General features: G+C 34.1%; 1 pseudogene; it reads right to left on the bottom strand.

Moving 5' to 3' along the window:
* Window positions 1-463: 463 nt before the first annotated feature.
* On the bottom strand, window positions 464-1,294 carry LOC128594653 (60S ribosomal protein L6-like; annotated as a pseudogene).
* Window positions 1,295-22,250: the final 20,956 nt, after the last annotated feature.

The raw sequence follows: 22,250 nt of genomic DNA, 5'->3' as shown, positions 1-22,250 counted from the left end.
AGTGTTTCCACATCTTTTTGATTGTAAATTGTGCTACTATAAACATTCACGTGCAAGGGTCTTTTTGATAAAATGTCTTTTTTTTCCCTTTAGGTAAATACCTAGTAGTGGAATTACTGGATCAAATGGGTAGGTGTACGTTTAGTTCTTTGATATATCTCCGCACTACTTTCCATGAAGTGTGTATTAGCCTGCAGTCCTACCCACAGTGCATGCATGTTCCTTTCTCTCCACATCCATGCCAGCACTCGTTGTTTTGGAACTTTTTTATAAAAACTATTCTCACTGGAATCAGGTGACGTCTCATTGTATTTTTGATTTGCATTTCCCTCATGATTAGAGATGTGGAGCATCTTTTCATGTGTCTATAGGCCACTAAACTATCTTCATTTGGAAAGCTTCTGTTCATGTCTCCCCCTCCCCCAAATCTATCAACCATTTAATTAGGCTTTTTTAAAGAAGTTTAAAACAGCAATGTATGAGGGTAAACTCCATTTGTCAGGGCAAACACTGATCACAGGTAGCCTTGGAGCTGAGGAATAGCCTTGATTTTTAGTAAAATTTGCAAGTCCACAGCTTTTTGATCCACCTTGCGCTGTTCTGTTATCTCGTATTTCTCTTTTTCTGTGGTGAAGATCTCATTTTCCTGCTGTCTAGGCTTCCACAGCTGCTGCTTCTTCTTGAAATAAGCATCCATAAGATGCTTCTGGATTTCATCATTACTGATGTCAATTTTTGTGGTGGTGGCAATGACAGATTTCTGGTTTGTCCTCCCTCAAGTGAGGGACAGAGGTCCGATCACAAGCACAAAGCCACTGCCTAGTTGCTTTAGGAGAACCACCTTCTTGCCTCTGTGGTACCCAGAAAGGATAATGAGAATGGTCCTGGGTGTGATGCTGGCTCGCAGTTTTATTACATGCTGACTGAATGGTTTTTTGCTATAAAAAACCATTTCAAGGCACATCTTTGGTAGTATAGTATCTAGCCATTTTGCAAAGTTAACCACCCCAGTACCACCATTCTTGTCCCCACCAAGTGGTTTTGTAACAATGGCAAGGACTTTTACCTTCTTTTCTTTTCCATCTTGGATTTAGCCACTGTGTATTTCCCATTATACATTGCCTTTGTGGAATACACAGAAGATCCTAAATATCTGCCTATTCCTCTGAGAAGTAGGAATAGCATTCCTATTTCTGCTGCAGTGGGGCTTCCTCTTCTTGGCCTTAGGCTTCTTCTCTTTATTAACAGGTTTCTTCTCTTGAGTTACCAGCTTCTCGACTTTTTCACCCACCATCTTGCAAGATGGGAAAAAGGTGTTCATGTATTTTGCCCACTTTTTAGTGAGGTTGTTTGATATTTTTTGCTGATTTTCTTAAGTTCTTTGTAGATTATGGTTATCAGCCCTTTGTCGGATGTATAGTATACAAATATTTTCTTCCATTCTGTAGGTTGTCTATTTGCTCTGTTGATTATGTCCTTGGCTGTGAAGAAATATAGAAACTTTAATTCGATCAGGTCCTATTTGTTTATTTTTGCTATTGCTCTGATTGTTTGGGGCATCTTCTTCATAAATTATTTGCCTTGGCAAATGTCTCTAAGATATTTTCCAACATTTTCTTCTAGGATTCTTATAGTTTCATGTCTTAGGTTTAAGTATATTATCCATCATGAATTAATTTTGTAAGTGGTAAGAAGTGCAGGTCCCTTTTAAATCTTTTAAATGTGGCTATCCAGTTTCCCCAGAACCATTTATTGAATACGGAGGTTTATTCCCTAGTGTATATTTTTGTCTGCTTTGTCAAAGATAAAATGGGAATATGAAGATGGTTTCATATCTGGGTTCTCTGTTGTGATACATAAGTATATGTCTGTTTTCACGCACATACCATGCTGTTTTGATGACTATAGCCTTGTAATATAGATTGAACAATACCCTTCACAGTAGCATTTTCAAAGAAAATGAAATATCTAGGAATACATTTAACTAAGGAGGTGAAAAACCTCTGTAGGAGAGTTAGAAATAGCAAGGGGGAAAAAAATCACAGAGGATGTAAACAGATGAAAAAACATATCGTACTCCAGGATCAGCAGAATCAACATTGTAAAAATGTCTATACTACCCAAAGTGATTTACAGCTTCAATGCAATTCACATTAAAATACTCATGTCATTTTTGAAGATCTAGAAAAAATAGTCCTATGCTTCATATGGAATCAGTAAAGACCCTGAATAGTCACTGCAGCTTTATGTAATAAGAACAAATCTGGAGGCATCATTTTCCATGTTAGTGCTTCTTCTGTTTCTATCATAAATAAGACGTGAAACAGTGCTGTGCTCAAGGCCACAGGCTCTGAACTGTATTGTTTGAGATCAAAGACCGCTCTTGCTCTTTGTGAATTATGAGAACATGAGAATATTACCAGAACTGACTTCCCTTTAGTTTGCATGTCTATAAAATGGGATAATAATCACATCTACTTCCATAAAGTGACTTTATATATTTTTAAAGACTGGCACACAGTATTACATTTGTTATTAGGAAATAATTCTTAGACAATATATGTAAGCTCATTAACTCTAATTAAAACTAGTTTCAGCCTTATTCTACATACTGGAAGATATACTAGAAATTTTATTCTCTAGATTTCAGTAAAGTAGTAGATAAACACATTCTTTATTGAACATAAAGTCATAGATTTTTATATCCTTTAGGAAATAGAGAATCCTAAATCCAACCTTTAATGTTATGAGTAAAAGATCTTAACTCTAGTTAGACATAAACAACTTGTGTCTAGTTATACTATTTATAACAAATAAATCACTGAAATGCCTGTTTTCTATGAACATCAGGACTGATTTTTCTGAGATTCTCTGTTGCACATATGAAATAAATATGTTAATTTCTCCTTGACCTTCTTAATTAGTGAACTACAAATTGTCCCTATATCTTCAGTGAAAATATTCATTAAATGCAGATCTACCATAGGTATGGACTATCGGAGAAAGATTTTCTGATTTACTTAAGCTCAAGGCAACAATTTTCTCCACTTACCAGACAACGTATTTTATCTCTTGTGGCAGCAGGTATCATTAGATGTAATCCTTTAAAATTCAGGGCCTGTCTATCGAGCAGAAAGTGAAGTTCCCTTACAACACAGTCACCAGGAAAAAGATCTGTTCACCTGGGCTTTCTATGCAGTGCACATATACTGCTCTCCTGAAGGTGGAAGGTAGTACATGTGTTAAGAATGAAGCCTTTCAGGTGCTTCTTCATGGAGTAATTACTGGAGCAGTGAAGACATACTGACAGGAATTGGGAGAAGAGACTGTATAAGTCTGTTGGCAATGGACCCTGAATATGAGCAGAGTTGGGCACAGGCTGCTTTGGGCTTTGAGGGAGGCATGGGGCACTGAGTGGGGGAAACTGAGAGAAAGGAAGGACTTGGGCTCCCACAGGGTAAGAAGGCCTTGGAGGAGGGAAACTTGATCTTAACTTTGAATGAAATTTGGGAGTGGACAGACCCCAGAAGGGACTGAAAGTGCTTTTGGGCAAAAAGGGTCACAGGAATGGTGTTAATAGAGGTATGTGTGTGGGCACCTGAGCTGCTCAGCTTGACTAGGGCCAACTGTGGCTTGGTGGTGGGGGTGGGGGGGGCAAATGAAGTCTCAGGGTCTGAGTACAGTTACTGGGGCAGAACTAGGGGGTGTCAAGGCTTCTCAAAATGCTCTCTTAAAAATAATATACAGGGTGGCCATAAAGTTTGTGTGTAATTTAAAATAGTGTGTAATTTAAAATAGTGTGAAATTTAAAAAATTGCACGTGAACTTTATGGTCACCTCTGTGTGTGCGTGCATGTGTGTAATGTCTAAAAGATTTTTTAAATTTAAATAGTAAGTAAATAAACACAACATTTACCTATTTAAAAAAATTAAGCCTTTCTCCAAAATATTAAGCATTAAATTACCATAGGTCCAGTAATTTCGCTCCTACAGGAGAAGTAGAAAATCAGATATGAAGAAGAGTAGTGCTATAAAATATAAAATCATCTGAGAGACTGCAAAACTACTAGATTCTCAAGAACCATCCCAAAGGTTATAATGAATATTGTCTAGGGGTATGGTAAAAGAAAAGTATTTCCCAAACTTCCAAATTGACTCCAATGTAAAAATAAGAGTTAAAAATGATGAACCTACAACTAAGTTTCTGCCTGAGCCTCTACTGGAATTGCTTCTTCTCTCATTACCATTCTTTTATTCAAATAACCTCTATGCATCAGCAATGAACAAAAGAAACTAAGAAAACAATTTAATTTTTTGTAACATCCAAAATAATAAAATACCTACGAATCAACAAAACTTGCGAGATGAAGTATTTGTACATTGAAAAACATAGAACATTGTTGAAAGTAATTAAAGAAGACTTAAATAAATAGGTATTCTATTTTCATGAATTGGAATAATAAATATTGTTCAGATGGTAATATTACATAAGATAATCTAGAGCCTCAGTACAGTTCCTATCCAAAAGAAAAGCCAATACTCAAATCCATGTGGAATTCAAAGGGGGCTCACATAGCCAAAAAATATTTTTTTTTTCTTTTTTTGGTTTTTTTGGCCAGGGCTGGGTTTGAACCCACCACCTCCAGCATATGGGACCGGTGCCCTACTCCTTGAGCCACAGGCGCCACCCAGCCAAAAAATATTTTAAAAGAACAAATGTAAAGGGCTAAATCTCTTGATTTAAAAACTTACTATAGAGCTACAATAATCACAACAGTATGGGACTGGCATAAAGATACATGTAGAGACCTATGTAATAAAAATTAGACTTAAGAAATAAACTCATTTATTCATGGCAAATTGATATTTTTTGTTTGTTTGTTTGAAACGGAAACTCACTTTGTCACCCTTGGTAGAATGCTGTGGTGTCATAGCTCACTGCAGTTCAAATTCTTAAGCTTGAGTGATTCTCTTGCCTCAGCCTCCCAAGTAGCTGGGACTACAGGTGCCCACCACCATGCCTGGCTAGTTTTAAAGATGGGGTCTCGCTCTGGGTTAGGCTGCTCTTGAATCTGTAAGCTCAGGCAATCCACCTTTCTCAGCCTCCCAGAGTGCTAGTATTACAGGTGTGAGCCACTTCGCCCAGTGCAAATTGATTTATTAATGTGCCAAGACTATTTAAAGGAAATTCTCTTTAACACCTGGTGCTCAGAAAACTAAATGTCCATACTCTAAAGAACGAAATTGGAACTATACATTAAAACATACAGAAGATTTACTCAAAGTGGATCAAAGACCTAAAATATCAGAGTTAAACTCATAAATCTCGTAAGAAAAGAAACATTGGAGTATATCACAATGATCTTGGATTTGGCATAGATAATTCGATATGATACCAAAAACATAATCAAAGAAAGAAAAAACAGAAACATCAGAGTTCATCAAAATTAAAAACTTTTGTTTATCAACAGACATTATCAAGGATGTAAGAAAACAACCTAAAAATGGAAGAAAATATTAGAAAATTGTATGGCTGATTTGTTTAGTATCCAGAATATAAAAAGAATATTTATAAATCAATAATAAAAGATAAAAAATCCAATTATAAAATAAGAAATAAATTTGAATAGGCATTTTCCCAAAGAAGATATATAAATAGCGAATAAAAGATGAAAAGATGCTCAATATCATTACTAACTAGAAAAATGCTGATAAAATCCACAGAGTGGTATCACTTCACACTCACTAGAGTGGTTTTAAGGAAAAATAAATGGAACATTAGGAGCAGTGGTGAGAATATGGAGAATTTCTAAGCCTTATAAATTGATTTATTAATGTGCCATACATTGATCTTGCACGGCCCAGTTTATGTAAAAAGCAGTTTGCCCTTTCTCCAAAATGTTAAGCATAAAATTACCATAGGGTCCAGCAATTCCACTCTTATATATATACCCTGAATAATTGGAAACTGGTATACAAATGAAATGAATATTCATAGTAGCACTACTCATAGTCACGTCTTTGGATAACATATTTGTGACCCCTGCCCCCAAAATTCATATCCTAAAATCTAACCTCCACCAGACACTGAACTACCTGGAGAACAGATCTTGATTTATCAACCCTCCAGAACTGTGAGAAGTAAATTTCTGTTGTTTACATGCTCTCCAGTTTATGGTACTTTATAATAGCAGCATTAATGGACTAAAACAGACAAAAGGTGGAAACATCCTGATGCCCATTAATTGATCAATAAATAAACAAAACATGGCTTATCCATACAATGGAATGCTATTTGGTAATAAATGAATTACTGATACATGCTACAACATGGACGAACCTCAATAATATTGAGCTAAATGACAGAGGTTAGACACAAAAGAAAGCAGATTGTATGATTCCATTTATATGAAATATTCAGAATAAGTAAAACTTTAGAGACAGCAGATGCATTGCCAGGGGATTAGAAATGATGAGCTATTGCTTAATGGCACAGGGATTTTTACAGGACAGAAGAAGAATAGAAATGACTTGTAAATTTATAGAAGTGGCTGTCACATAACATTGCGAATGTGCTAAATACCACTGAATTGCATACTGTAAAGTGGCTAATTTTATGTTATGTTGATTTCACCTCAATTAAAAATTAAAAAATAACAGATAATAGAACGTGATCAGCTTCTTTGATTTTTGTTCATTTTCTCTGTTGATTTTCTGTTTACAATTTCACTGAGCTTGGTTCTAATTCTTATGATTTATTTCCTTCTTATTTTGTATTTAATTTTCTCATTTTTTCTTGTTTCTCATGGTAGAAGTTTAGATGATTGATTTTTAATCTTCTTCTAATATATGCACCCAATAACTATAAATTTCTTTCTACACACTAAATTTGCCATATCTCATAAACTTTAATAAGGTAGATTTTCATTATTTTTGTTTTAAGTTAGTCAAAACTATGTTGCCTAATAGATCTTGAGATTTCTTTTTTAACTCATGGGTTATTTACGAGTGTGTTGTTTAATCTCCATGTATTTGGGGGACTTACCAGCTATCCTTTTGCTATAAATTTCTCGTTTAATTCCATTGTGTTCTGAGGGTAAGCACTGTATGATTTCTACTTTTTTATATGTGAAGATGTATTTTATGGCCCAGAACATGTTGTGTCTTGTAAGCTTGAGAATAATCTGTATATTCCTGTTGCTTGATGAAATAGTCTATACATGTGTATTATAACCAATTGATTGCTGGTACTGTTGAGTTCAACTATATCCCCCGTGACTTTCTGTCTGCTAGATTTGTCCATTTCTGGTAGAAAGATGTTGAAGTCTCCAACTATGACAGTAGATTTGTTGATTTCTCCTTGCAGTTCAATTTTTGGCTCCTGTAGTTTATGCCGTTCTTAGGCACTCATACTGTGAAGATTGCTATGTCTTCTTACAGAATTGACCCCTTTACCATTAAGTAATACCTTTCTTTCCCTCAATAACACCCCTTGCTTTAAAGTTCACTCTGTCACAAATTAGTAGCCCTACCCCTGCTTTCTTTTGATTAGTGTTAGCATGGTGTATTTGTCTTCATCCATGGTATTTATGATCTCTAGAATTTATTTTTGCTTCTTTATTAAGATTTTTTTATGTCTCTATATTTACAGTGAAAATCTTATAAACAATATATAGTTGCGTCCTGTTTTTTAATCCATTCTAACAATCTCAATCTTTTAAAATTATTTTTTCTTTTTGTTTATTGTTTGGGATTCACTGAGGCTACAAAGAATTAGGTCACACTGATTGCATTTTTTAGATAAAGTCTCTCTTATAATTGTGTTCCACCCCCAAGAAGTGAGGCATACACTGTAACCTCCCCATCCTCCTCCCTCCTCCCCTCTCCCTATTTGATCATTCCCCTAAACCACCTCCCCCCCCTTGTAGTAGTTCATCTGCTGCCTTCATATTAGAGTACATTGGATTCTTTCTTCTCCATTCTCATGATGCTTTACTAAGAAGGATGTGATGTGTTTTTTAATTTTATTTATTATTTTTATTGTTTAGGGTTCATTGAGGGTACAAAGAATTAGGTTCCACTGTTTGCATTTTAAAGTCCCTCTTATAAAAAATAAGTAAATAAATAAAGTCCCTCTTATAATTGTATCCCACTCCCAAAGGTGTGCCATACTCCATAACCCACTATGTCCCATCTCCTCCCCTCTCCCCCACTCTTATTTGAGTTTTTCTCTTATGTGGTTGTGTATTAGATCGTCTACTAGCTTCATATTAGTATTGAGTACAATGGATTTTTGCTTTTCATTTCTGTGATACTTTTCTAAGACTGTGTTCCAACTCAATCCAGGTTAATACAAAAGATGTAAAATCTCCATCTTTTTAATGGCTGAATAGTATTCCATGGTGTATATATACCACAGCTTACTAATCCATTCCTCAGTTGATGGGCATTTAGGTTCAGTCTCAGTCTTTTAATTGGTTTATTTAGATTGTTGATATTCAGATTGATTATTGACGCAGTTGGATTCATACATACCATATTTGCTACTGTTTTCTTTGTGTTGGCCTTGTTCTTTATTCCTCTTCATTTCTATATTTTACACTCTTTTTCTGCCTTTTGTGGTTTTAACTGAAATTTTATGTAATTCCATTCCCTCTCTTTTCTCAGCATATCAGTTGTATCTTTCTTTCACTTTTTTTAGCGATTGGCCTAGAGTTTGCAGTACACATTGACAACTAATCCAAGTTCATTCAAATAACACCATGTCATTTCAAAAGTAGTAGGAGTACCCTATAAAAACAAAGTAATCCAAATTCCTTCTCCCCATCTCTTGTGCCATTGCTGCCATTTATTTCACTTAAATATAAGCATGCACAAACATACATACCTGTTATATACATAAGCATACAAAACCAACATGTTGCTATTATTATTTTGACCAAATTGCAATCTACTAGATCAGTTCAGAAATTTTTTTAAAAGTTTTTATTTTACCTTAACTTATCATTCCTTCACTTTTTTTATCTTTGTATAAATTTGATTTTCTAAACTATATTATTTTTCTTCACTCTAAAAATCTTCTTTTAACATTTCTTGCAAGGTAGGTTTACTGGCAACAAATTCCTTCAATTTTTGTTAATCATAGAATGCCTATTTCACCTTCACTTTTGAAGAATAATTTTGTGGGATAGAGAATTCTAGGTTGATATGTTATTTTTCTCTAACAATTTTAAGCATTTCACTCTACTCTCTTATTGCTTGAATAATTTTGGAGAAAAAAATTAAACATAATTCGTAATTTGTTTCCTCTATAAGTAATAAATATCCTTTTTCTCTGGCTTCCATGAGGATTTTTTTTTTTTTTTTGAAACAAGTTCTCACTTTCTTACTCCAGCTAGAGTACAAAAAATAATTCCAACATCTTTGCCGAGTTTGCTTCTGATGCTTGCTTTTTCCTTTCAAATTGTCTTTTTTATTTTTTAGTATGTCTTGTGTTTTTTTTTAAATAGCTGAACATGATGTACCAGGTAAAAGAAATTGCTATAATAGGCCTACATTAATGTGGTGAGGTGTGTGTAGGGTGAAAGCATTCTACATTGTGCAAGTAGATCTCACTCTTCTTGTAAGTCTTCTGGACTGTGAAGTTCACAAGTGTTTCTCAGGTTTTTTTCTTCCCCTTTATGTGGGACACGATGGATACAATGGGCTGGAGTTGGTTATTTCTTTTCTCCTGCACAAAATATTGGAGCTGGCCTGAGTTGGATATTTTTCTTCTTTTTGGTAGGTTAGGCTCTAATTAAGTAATTTCTCTGAGGGGAGGCCTTGTTCAGAAGAACAGAAGACTTTGGCGTATTTCAAAATGGTTCCTTTTTCCTTCCCCATTCTGGAGTATGGAGATTTTTTTCTGATATTTACTGTGAGAATATGGTAAAGCTCCTGGAGGTAAAACTCACACACACGTAGGGGCTCTTCTATCACTAGGCTCTGTTGGGCTTTTTATTGCTGAGACTTGTCTGCAGTTCTTCCACCCGGTAGCTACAGTTCATGTTTTCCTCCCCTGGCCTTGGTCTCAACGGTGGTTTCCACTCATGAGTCTCTGCTGCAGTAAACCAGGACTTCCTGTATGTGCCTGTCAGTCTCTCCAGTTTTGGGGTCAGCAGTTTCCCAGCATCCTCCCCACTCTGATGGATCCAAGGTTTGATTTTTCAGTCTGCTACTTTTCACTTATTAGATAGAGTGACAACTTCCAAGTTCTTCTCCACGGTCTGTCTCAGAAGAAAAGATGCCAGAAAAACACAGCCTCGAGTTAAAAGCAGAACATAGAAAATCCTGAGCCTCTATCTTGAAAGGAAAGCAGTTTTGCTCTGATCTATTTTATACATTGTCCATTGGCTTCTTTTGAATAACTGATTCCAATATGCAGATAAGAGAAAGTAAGAGAAAGAGAGAGAGAAAGAGAAAGAATTTGGATGGATGGATGGATGGATAGACAGATGATATATAAGTACAAAGAATAGGCCTGGTTACTGTGGGAAGATAGTACACAATGACCTTCTAATATTTGTGTTCTGAATCAGCCCTCTTTGATTTCTATCTTTCCTCACGTATGGATCTAGAGTATTTGCTTTGGGTGACGAAGTATTATTTAAGAGGGATCTTTGAGGATGTCCTGTGTAATCCAATAGATAAAGAATCTTCTTTCCAATACTACTTTTCCTGTCAAATTCAGCCATAAAACCCTCTTCTAATTTTCTTTACAAAATCAGTACCTCTATTTAATAAGAACCAACATTCTTAAAAATTAGTAAATTACAGTAACAGCAATAGATCCACATTAGTTTTATTTAAGGAAGAAACTATTGGTAAAACCAAGACAGAGAAAATGCACAGGACAAGGAAAAGTCAAATTTAAGCACAATAGTTTCCAATCAATAAAGCTTTTCATTTCATTGTGAGGTCATCTAGATAATTCATTTAGAGACAGGTTTCAATGTTAAACAAAAATTAGCATTCAAGTACTTGTGAACTTGTACTTTTCTTCTCTAAAATTGCATATTCTCATGTCAGAAAACAAGGGTAAATTTCATACCCACTCTGTAAAAAGCTGTCAACTGACCTCAATGTAAATAAATTTCTGAATTTTCTAGTTGTTTGCCTTACCTATTGGGGAAATTCCTGGAATGAGGAATAAAAATAGATATACAGACACCAGTGTGGTTACTTCATTCATCACCTTGTCAGTAGAGGAAAATTCACATAATTTAATTCCACATTCTCCTGTCTCTGTATTTTCTCTGCTGTCTGTCACAGGAGGGCAATGCAGATGCATATTAATGAGACTAGGCTAGGCAGACACCCAAGGCATTTTTCTCAATCTGAAAAAGTGTCTTCGACAATATTTACAAAAATCTCTGAGGGGACAGTTGCATAAGCAAATGTCAACCTTAAAAGGGCTAGGAGACAAAAAAAAGAATTAAGGTGAGCTCTAGAAGGTTGTACTAAAAAGCATAACAAATAGTATTTATCTTTTTTTCTTGGACTAAAGTCATATGATATGAAGTAGACTTTGCAAAAATGACCTTGATTTAGATATCATTTTCTTCTAATAATCTTGAGTTTTAATAACACAGAAAGATTGAATGAGGACATTTACTCAGAAATGGAATAAAAGTCTATTTGTGAATCACTTCTGTCAAAGACTTTATGTTGTTAATAGAGATATACTTAAGAAAATGAGGTACATGAGTATTGATACTTAAGCTTCATAGGAGCAGCTAAGATTCCGATCCCTTGCCTCAAAAAAGCTACTGCAAAATACCTAGAAACAGAATGTTTTGCATTATAATTTATTAAATTTATTTATTTAAATGTAGAAGATAACATTATGGTCTACAAAAACTTTTAAAGCCAAGACATATACAAGAACAAAATAAGATGACTAATAATTGTGTCTAAAAGTTATAATTAAACTTTCTTAGATTTATTGATATTACTTAGATGAAAATAAGTAGGAATGATTATCAAATTTATGAATACCCTAAAAGTGAAGAGAAAGCTTCAGAATAGTGACAATGACATATTAAAGAAAAGGGCTATATATACATGAATACGTATATTTGCATATAAACTCCACTTAAAAATATACCTACCCTGAGGATTGAGGTGGGATACTCATAAAGAAAAAGATCTAGGAATTTTGTGTGAGAAAAAGATGCTCACCATCAATAGTAAACTCCTTACTTGTTTTAAGGAAGGTATTACCATAAGGATAATAGATATCATCTTGTCCTAGCCACATAATCTATTTAGTTAAGATTCTGAGCATTTCACTTTAAGGGAGAATTTGACATTCTAGGGAAAGTCATCAAATAGAATGATTATGTTTCTGGAATCAACATCATATAAAGAACTGAAGATGTAGCTGATATTCGTCTTGAAAGAAAGAAAATCACAGGAAAAATCAAGATCTCTATTCAGTGTACTCTGATAATGAATTCTGACATAAACAAGGGGTTTCATTCATTCAGTACAAGCCCAGCAGCGTCCATGATGGATAATGTATAAATGGAAAAGAGATTTAATTTGGGCCTTCTATAATAAAGAACATTCTAGAAATTAAAATAACTGCACAATGATATATAGCACCTTGTTATGTAATCAACTCTGTCACAACAAATATATAAGCCTAGGCTTATTGTGGGTGAGCTGTAGAAAGATGTCCTGTACTAAATGATGTTAAATAATTTTTTAGTTATATCTACCTATGAATCATTGGTGATATATTATTATTATCTCTTCCTAAAAGATTATCAGCTCTATTCCTAAAAATAAGACACAATATGAAATATATCATTAAGCAAAGTGCTTCCTTTACTTGCCTTCCTTACCTTCTACCATATGCCATCATTTTCATTACCTTCTCTCATTGATAATAACTTAATCTCATAAAAGTACTTTTTTTTTTTTTTTGTGGCTTTTTTTGGCCGGGGCTGGGTTTGAACCCACCACCTCTGGCATATGGGACCGGCGCCCTACCCACTGAGCCACAGGCACTGCCCAGTACTTCTTAGATGCATTTAACCTAAGTTGTAAATAAATAGTTGTCGGCTAAAATGAAGTTAGCTCCCATGAGTTTTGCATGATTACAGAAAGTGACTCAGTTCTGAACTAGGGAGATTGAAGGCATAGCTTGAAATTTAGGCCAAAGCAATCTTTATTTTTGCACGTGGAGTGACCTTCCCAAAGATCTATGTAATACCACAGGAGAGGCTGGATAATCCACCTGCCAGTGGAGAAAGCATAAAGTTACTATGCTTCTGGGTTGGGACATTGGACCATATTCAGATTGTCCAAAAGAAGAGTATTCAAAACCTCACCAATTCATTCTACACTGTTAAGCATGTCTAATTTAAATAGAATAAAATAGTTTAGAATACTTGTCACCTTTCCTCAGTCATCTTTACCACTTTTTTACCCTATGCATGACATTTAAAGTTCCTCAAATACCTCTCAAAATCTCCTTCTCTTCTGATTCAGAATCTTTTATATAATCTTTTCATTGTGCTCTAATCCATAATATTTTCTTCAAATGCAATATGTATGCAAATATTATTTTCAAATTTATATCTCTTTTCTTTGCATCTACATTCTTATATCTAACTTCTTTCCCAACACGTCTAGCTAAGATATCTTAAAGGCTCCTAAAAACAGCAAGTCTGCATTAAATCCATTATTTTTGACTCAGACCTGCTCCTTATTCAGCATTACATATTATAATGAATCAATTAATAATTTGTATAATTGTACAAGCCAAAAATCTAGCATTGATTTCTGATCCCTCCTAGTTTTCAACTTAATAGTCAATCTTTTTAATTAGTTATTAATATTACCTTCTAAATATTTCTTTATTGTTGTGCAGATTTTTAGCTAAAATGTAATCCTATTTGTACAATTGTGCTTTGTTTGCCTATACTTTTAGGGTATTACTTAAATCCTTGCCCAGACCAATCTCCTGAAGTATTTTCCTGAAGGTTTCTTCTAGTAGTTTTATAGTTTCAGGTCGTAAATTTAAGTGTTTAATCCATTTTGATTTGGCTTTTGTATACCGTGAGAGATAAGGGTCTACTTTTATTCTTCTGGAGAAGTAAATCCAGTTTTCCTAGCACAATTTCTTGAAGAGACCATCCTTACCCCCACTGTAGTTTTTTGATACCTTTGTTGAAATAAGGTCACTAAAAATTTATGGATTCTTTCCCCTAGGTTCTCTATTCTGTGCCCTTGGTTTATGTCTCTTTTTTTGGTACTAGTACCATGTTATTTTTGCGTACTGTATCTCTGTACTATAATGGGAAGCCAGGTGATGTGATTTGAACAGTTTTGTTCTTTTTGCTCAGGATGGCTTTGGCTTAAATGAATAAAGAAATTGTGGTACATATACAAAATCCTGGATCTTTAGTGGTTCCATATAAATTTTAAGATTATATTTTTCTAGTACTGTGAAGAATGTCCTTGGCATTTTTATGGGGATTACATCGAATCTGTAGATAGCTTTGAGTAGTATGGACATTTTAACAATGCTGATTCTTCAAATCCCCGAGCACAGAATATCTGTCCAGTGTTTTGTGTTCTCTTCAATTTCTTTCACCAATGTTTTCATTATGAAGATCTTTGATCTTCGGTTAAGTTTATTTCTAGATATTTTATTTTATTTGTAGTTATTGCATATAAAATTTATTTTAGAGACAACCCATAGAATGGGAGAAAACATTTAGAAACTATTCATCTGGCAAAGTATTAATAAATGGAGTATTTAAGGACCTCCAACAACTCGATAGGAAAAAATCAAATAATAGAATAGACATTTCTCAAAAGAAGACATACAAATGGCCAACAGGTATATAAAAAAAATGCTCAACATCATTAGAACATCATTAATTATCATAGAAATGCAGATCAAAACTACAATGAGGCATCATCTCAAACCAGTTAAAATGGCTTTTATCCAAAGCACAGGCAATAACAAATCTGGTAAGCATGTGGAGAAGAGAAAACCCTCATTAGTTGTTGATGAGAGTGTAAATTAGTGCAACTGCTACAGAAAATGGTATAGAGTTTTCTAAAAACATTAAAAATAGAAATAACATATGACCCAGAAGTCCTACTGCTGGGTATATACGTGTTTCTAATAGAAGGGAAATCAGTACATTGGAAAGGTATCTGCTCTCTCATGTTTATTGCAGAACTATTCATAATGGTCAAGATTTAGAATCAACCTAACTAGCTATCACAAATGAATGGATTTTTTAAAATGTGGTAAATAAACACAATGGAACATTATATAACCCTTAAAAGAATGAAATCCTGTCATTTGAAACAACATCGATGGAATTGGAGAAGATTATTGTGTTGGGGGAAATAAGCCAAGCACAGAAAGACAAATCTCACATGTTCTCCTACATGAAAGCCAAATAGTAAAACAATTGATATCATAAATATATAGAGTAGAAGGATGATCAACAGAGATTGAAAAGGATAGAAGGAAGAGGGGGATAAAGTGGAGATGGTTAATGGGTCCAAAAATATAGTTAGATCATTAGAAGAATGAAAAATATTTGATTGCACAAAAAAGCAACTATAATCACCAGTAAATTAGGGTATACTTTAGGTATACTTTAGGTATACAAAAGGAAAATAACTAAAAGAATGGAATTTGAATGTTCCTAACACAAAGAAATGATAAAGTCCTGAGTTTATGGATTCCCCAATTGTCCTGATTTGATTCATTTACAATGCAACGCATATGCCTGTATCAAAACATCACATGTACCCTACAAATATATACAACTATTATGTACCCATAGTAATTATTTAAAAAGTACTTGTTAAAGCTTTTTAAAAGTAAATTAAAAATAAATATTTTTAAAAACTTGTTTCTTTAATTCATGTTAATTATCCCTGCCCCATAAGTTTTACCTACCTTTGTCTCTGGCTTAGCCAAGAGACTATTAGTTCTATCTAATAGTCAGCTAATGGCTTTCCTCTTTGATCCCTGCCTCCCTTTAATGCAATGTCCATAGGACACAAAGAGTGATCATTTGAAAATGAAGAGCTCATCAAAAGATCAAGGTCTTTAGCATGGCCCGCAAAGCTACGCTTATTCTCATTCTGTCCTCATGACCTGTCACTCCCTCTCCCCAATTCATTTTTTGCTTATACCCTGGAACTGCTTTCCACTTCCTCACAAATCAAGGTCTTTGCACTTTTACTTTCCTCCATCTGCTTGAAATATTCTGCTCAAACCTCCTTTTCATATTGAATTACTATTCTGCTGTCAGCTCTCAATGCACATGCCTTTTTGCTTAAAATAGACTTCCTTGATGTCTCATAATAAATTAAATCTCTTCAAAAAGCTTCATAACACCTTGTACTTTTCCAGTATAATATATTTAAGACTTTGTAAGTATAATTGTGTGAACACTTAATGTCTGCTTCACAATATAGATTCCACAAGCACAAGAATCTTATGTTTTTCACGATTCCCTACATATTTACAAATTTACACATATTCACAAGTTTAAAAAAATATACTGATTGAGTAAATGGAAGAAAGAAGGCATGAATAATTTAAAATTTAAAATCTTACAAAAAGAAATTCTGGAGCATTAAAAACCAATTTTACTTTATTTGTGTTATTGGTATTTAACTGTGTTACTGGTTATCAGATTGTATTGAGGAGAAATTTTTTTTGAAAGTTTATTTGGGAGAATTTACTATGAATCAATGATGTGAATGGATATGGGCATTTTAAGCTATTTCTCTAAATATCTTGAACATTTCCATCAATTTCTGACCAGTTCAAATGACCGCAAGACCAACTTTGTGCTATGAATTAAGCAAATATGTTTGAATCTAAAGAGAGTTTTTAAAAATTATTTTTTTCTTCAAGGTAATTTATTCAAAGGCATTTGTGCATATTTCTTTGTTTTTATGCAAAAGAAACACTATTCCTCTTTTTAAAAACGAAAACACATACATATATTCTACTGTACTCTGCATTACAAATATTTATATTCATATGCAAAATGGTTGTACACCTCAGCAGTATTTTTTAATTTAATTCTGTCTGCTTAACAGCCCATCATGTCAAGGAGAACGCTGAAGGAAGAGAACAAATTTATTTAATGAAGACTGGGAATTGATAAAGATAACATGATTTGCTTGCTCTGTGATCCTGCAATATCAACATTAAACAAATTCAATGTTCATCAGCATTACAACATTCATAAGTACCACAAATATTTTAAATTAGGGGAAAAGGAGCAAAAAGTTGTACTGCAGAAATTAAAAGTTGAAAAGCAAAAGCGAAGACAATTCTTTCAAGTAGCAATAAGACCTAAAAATAATGCCACAGAAACAACACATAAAGCAACTTACATACTCAAGCAAAAGGGAAGCTATTCCGTGATGTAGAATTGTGGAAGAATGCATTGTTGAACTTGAGGATGCTTAGACCTTGATGACATGTCAAAGTACGAACAACTGCCCTTTTTAAGAACAATAATGTTCAACAGCACGAATTAGCCTTCAGTTTAACAGAACAACTTCGTGTGATACTTCAAAAGGAAAATACGTATTACTCAATCACTTTGGATGAATCAACTGATACTGCTGACTGAGGGCAGGTTTTATGCCTTAATTTGGGTCATAACAGATTTTCTTTGCTATGAAGAGTTACTCACTTTGGACATTCTGGCAAACAGAACATAGTAAATAGGTATCTTCAACAGCTTTCAAGAGAAACGTGAAGATGGACTGAATGTGGCAAATTTAGTGAGTGTATATACAAAAGGCTTTTTCCACAGATAAAGGAAAATATTAACAGATCCAAATTCTCTCAATCTCTTCTCATTGTATATGTCTTGCATCAGCAAAATCTCTGTGGGAAAGCTACTACTTTAAGTAACACTTTGCAACAAGTTGTAAGTATAATTAACTCTATTCCTACACATACAACAGGACATTCTCAGTTTGGAAACATGTTAAAGTTGAACCATGAGGCATTCAGCGTGGGACTTGCCCTATCATTGTAAAGTTCATTGAGCATCCCAGAAGCAGTTGTTAACCAAAATTTTATGTTTGCAAGAACAGATAGTTAAATTTTTTGAAGAATAGAATTAACAATGTGAATTATTGATAAAATATTTCTATAGAAATGCAGCATTTCTATGTCAAATCAAAATGACTTGAATAGTTCTTTGCAAGATTAAATAAGTCCAAAAAAAAAAAATCTAAGCATTTCAAAAAATGTACCCCTTTTCAAAACACTTCTTCAACAAGAAATTTCAGGTGAATATTTTCCCCAGTTAGCAAAGTTCACTGATGATCAGGATGATATATGCAAATCATTTGAAGAATACACAGCTGTTACAGACCTATTAATTGGAGAATACAATGAAAGTTTCCTGACTTTGAGAGTCATGGCATTGCACTCAAATTAGCATTTCAGCCTCACCTAGCTAATATCACCAAGGGACCGAAACAACTACAGACGGAATTGATTGAGCTCTCAGTATATGACACTTTAAAGTCATTGTTTGATGCTAAGAAAAATCCAATTGATGTTGTATGGAAGAAAATGCAGTAAAATACCCATATCTTTGGCAAAATGTGAGAATCTCCTTTCTCCTACCGAACCCAAATCAAGATGTCCTTAAGGTCGGAAATGATTGATACCCATCTGGAGGATCAACTGAAACTGCAGACCTCCATTTTGCAACCAAATATTCAAATGCTTTCCAACAAAAAGTAGTCACAAAAAAAGTCATTAAAAATTTGGTTAACTTTGAAATTAACAAATATTGTCCACTTCTTGAAATTATTAAGTACATAACAGTTCAATTTTTACTACTATTTTTAGTACTATTATTACTGTGAATTTTTAGGCATGAGAGGCATCTAATTGAAGTTTCTTGAAAGGGACCTTATTTGGTTGCCGCTAAATGAATGCAGCCTTCCAATATGAAAAGGTTTCCCTGGTGGACATGGTGGCTCAGACCTATAATTTTGCAAGCAATATTAGCACTCTGGGAGTTTGGGAAGGGAGAATCACTTGAACTCAGGAATTCAAGACCTACCAAAGGTAGAAAAATTAACCACGCATGGTGGTGGGGAGTTTTATAGGCCCAGCTATTGGGAGGCTGAGGCAAGAGGATTACTTGTACCCAGGAGTTTAAGGTCACTGAGTTAGGCCGACAGTGGGCTGATGCGACAGCCTGGGACAACAGAATGAGACTCTGTCTAAAAACCAAAAAAGAAAAAGTAAAAGGTTCCCCACCCTTGAGATAGGCTAATCCAAAGACAAGTCTCAAAAAATTTATATGAATTGGAATCCTATAAAGTGTATTCATTGATCATAAAGTAATTTATTTAGTAATCAAAATAAAAATAAAATTTTAAAGATACACAAGTACTTTTGGTAACTAAATAATGCATTTCTAAATAAGTCATTGTTCAAGGAGTACATCATAATTCATATTTAAAATTACTTTTACTAAATGAAAAAGAAAATAGAGCATATCAAATGCATAGCATTCTTAAGAGCGGTATGATAGAGAAATTTAGAATTGTGAATGGAAACAAAAGCAATGATACCCAAAGTTTATTCTTTAAAAACATGAACAGTATTGACAAATCTGAGCTAGACTTCCAAGAATAAAAGACTCCAAATGCTAAAATCAAGAATGAAATAGGGTATATCACTACTAAAAGGTATTTAACCTTTCAGAAATAAACAAGATTAGAAGAGACTATAATATACATTTAATCTACATTAATTGGAAAATTTTTTAGAAAATCAATAATTACTAGAATTGACTCAATGAGAAATAGAAAATCTTAGTAGAATTTAATAAGTAAAGAAATTGAATTAGTAAAAATATCTCAAAATGAAAAGCTTAGTCTCAGATGGTTTCACTGTCAAAATACATGAATTATTTATAGAAGAAATAATACCCATGCTCCAAATTTTATAAAAGGAGAATATAATATCCAACTCATTTTATGAGACCATCATTACTCTAATAACAAAACTTTATCACAAGAAAAGACAACTATAGCCAATATTCCTCAAGATCATAGACATAAAGTCCCCAATAAAATATTAGCAAACAATTCCAACAACATATAAAAACATCACAACCAGTTGAGATTTAAAGGACAGCTGTCATATGATCATCGCAATAGATAAAGAAAAACCATTTGACAAATCCAAATGTATTCATGATAATAAAAGCCAGAGTCAAAAGTCTTTCAACAAACTAGGAATGGAGAGAAATCTAACCTGATAAAAGGATATTTTTTAAAAATCTACCAGGAAACATTATATTAGTGCCAAACTTGAATGCAGTCTTAAAGCTCAAAAATTAAGAGACAAACAACTGAAAATACATGTAAATGTTTTTATCAATATGCAAAATATGCAAAGTATTTTTATTAATATGCTCACCAAAGGATATGTGTGTTTCTGTGTGTATGAATGACTAATAAATACATTCATTAGTCATTGAAAACATATTCTGAGTGAAAAAAAGACAGAAAATACCACTCATTAATTTATATAGAATATCCAGAAAAGACAAATGTATATGAATATTAAGTGGATATAAGGTTGCCTGGGACTTGGGGTAAGAGCAGAGGCTGATTATATAAAAAATATTTTGAAATAGAAATGTTCAAAAATTTAATTTTGGTGGCATTTGTCTAATTCTGTAAAATTTACTGTCATTGAATTGGATATTAAAATGAATGAATACTACTACATGTAAATTAAACATTAGTAAAGCTCTTAAAGAAAATAGACTTTTTTTTTTTTTTTGTAGAGACAGAGTCTCACTTTATGGCCCTCGGTAGAGTGCCGTGGCCTCACCTAGCTCACAGCAACCTCCAACTCCTGGGCTTAAGTGATTCTCTTGCCTCAGCCTCCCGAGTAGCTGGGACTACAGGCACCCTCCACAATGACCGGCTATTTTTTGTTTGTAGTTTGGCTGGGGCCGGGTTTGAACCCGCCACCCTCGGGATATGGGGCCGGTGCCCTACCACTGAGCCACAGGCGCCGCCCGAAAATAGACATCTTTTAAAAGCTCACTATTGGAGTAAGAGCTGAGAAGGCTATCTTTGTATTTTAACACTCATAAACCATTTATTCATATATATCACAGTAAATATATTCAATCATATATAAAATCCATGAACAATTTTAGAATCCCACATTACTCATGTAATGGATATTTTTAAAGAGTATTCACAAATATTCTATAGATGTGTAACCATTTCGTGTCTCTCTTCCTAACATTTAAAAGTGCATCACATACATTAACTCTTTTTTTTGCTTAAGATGTTTTTAGAATAGGTAGCGTTATAATACTGGCAGAATACTTGAAAAATGGTCAGGAGCTTCAAGATTCTTAACGATTGTTTTAAAAGTGACGGAATAAAATGAGCCAGCAACATAATTCCTTCTTCATAATGAGGAACATACGAAAAAGAGAAGATGTCTTCCTATAGCTTTCTATAGAACTGGACGAAACCGGACTCAGGTTTGGTTTGCCACGTTCTCTCTCTAGTATTGTTTTGTTTTGCTTTTCCTATTTAGATAAACTATCTCTTGAGTTAACAGCACATTTCAGGTATGTTGTGAAAAGGCCTGCCAGGAACTGATGCACAGAATCCCCAGCGGTAAGAGAAGGAGACAGAAGCCAAGTCAAGTTCTTTCCGTGCCAAATCTGCTGGAACTGAGTTTCCAGGTACATCAGGATGTCAGGCCATAGGAGTCCCCTTCCTATTTATTCTAAAGATAGACAGCTACTCTCACCTCCTGACTTTACATCCAACCAGGACCAGATAAATAATTCACAAGATCAATTACAAAGTGAAAATGCTGGGCCCCTTGTTCAAATATTGCTGACGCTTTCCCAGACAATAGAGCAGAGCATTAAGCCAAGTTGGGGCAGTCTGAGTGTGGGGCCCTGTGTTACTGCACAGATCACACCTCCAGGAAGCCTTCCCTGGTCTCAAACGTATTTCAACTCCTTGCTTGGTAGATTTGTCTTTAAGTATTCAAATGAAAAGGATTGGCACTCATTATTCTGCAATCTGGCTGTTTGAAGAACACTGTCAGATGAGCACAAGCAGTCTGGTTGGATGTGAGTCAGCAGTGCTTACCTAATGACTGCCAGGAAAAAAGCTGCCTCTCA

Source organism: Nycticebus coucang, chromosome 9 (assembly GCF_027406575.1).
Source record: "Nycticebus coucang isolate mNycCou1 chromosome 9, mNycCou1.pri, whole genome shotgun sequence".
In the NCBI taxonomy this organism is placed as follows: Eukaryota; Metazoa; Chordata; class Mammalia; order Primates; family Lorisidae; genus Nycticebus; species Nycticebus coucang.
The sequence above is the reverse complement of the archived record's forward strand: the minus strand, read 5'-3'. Positions and strand labels throughout refer to the sequence as shown.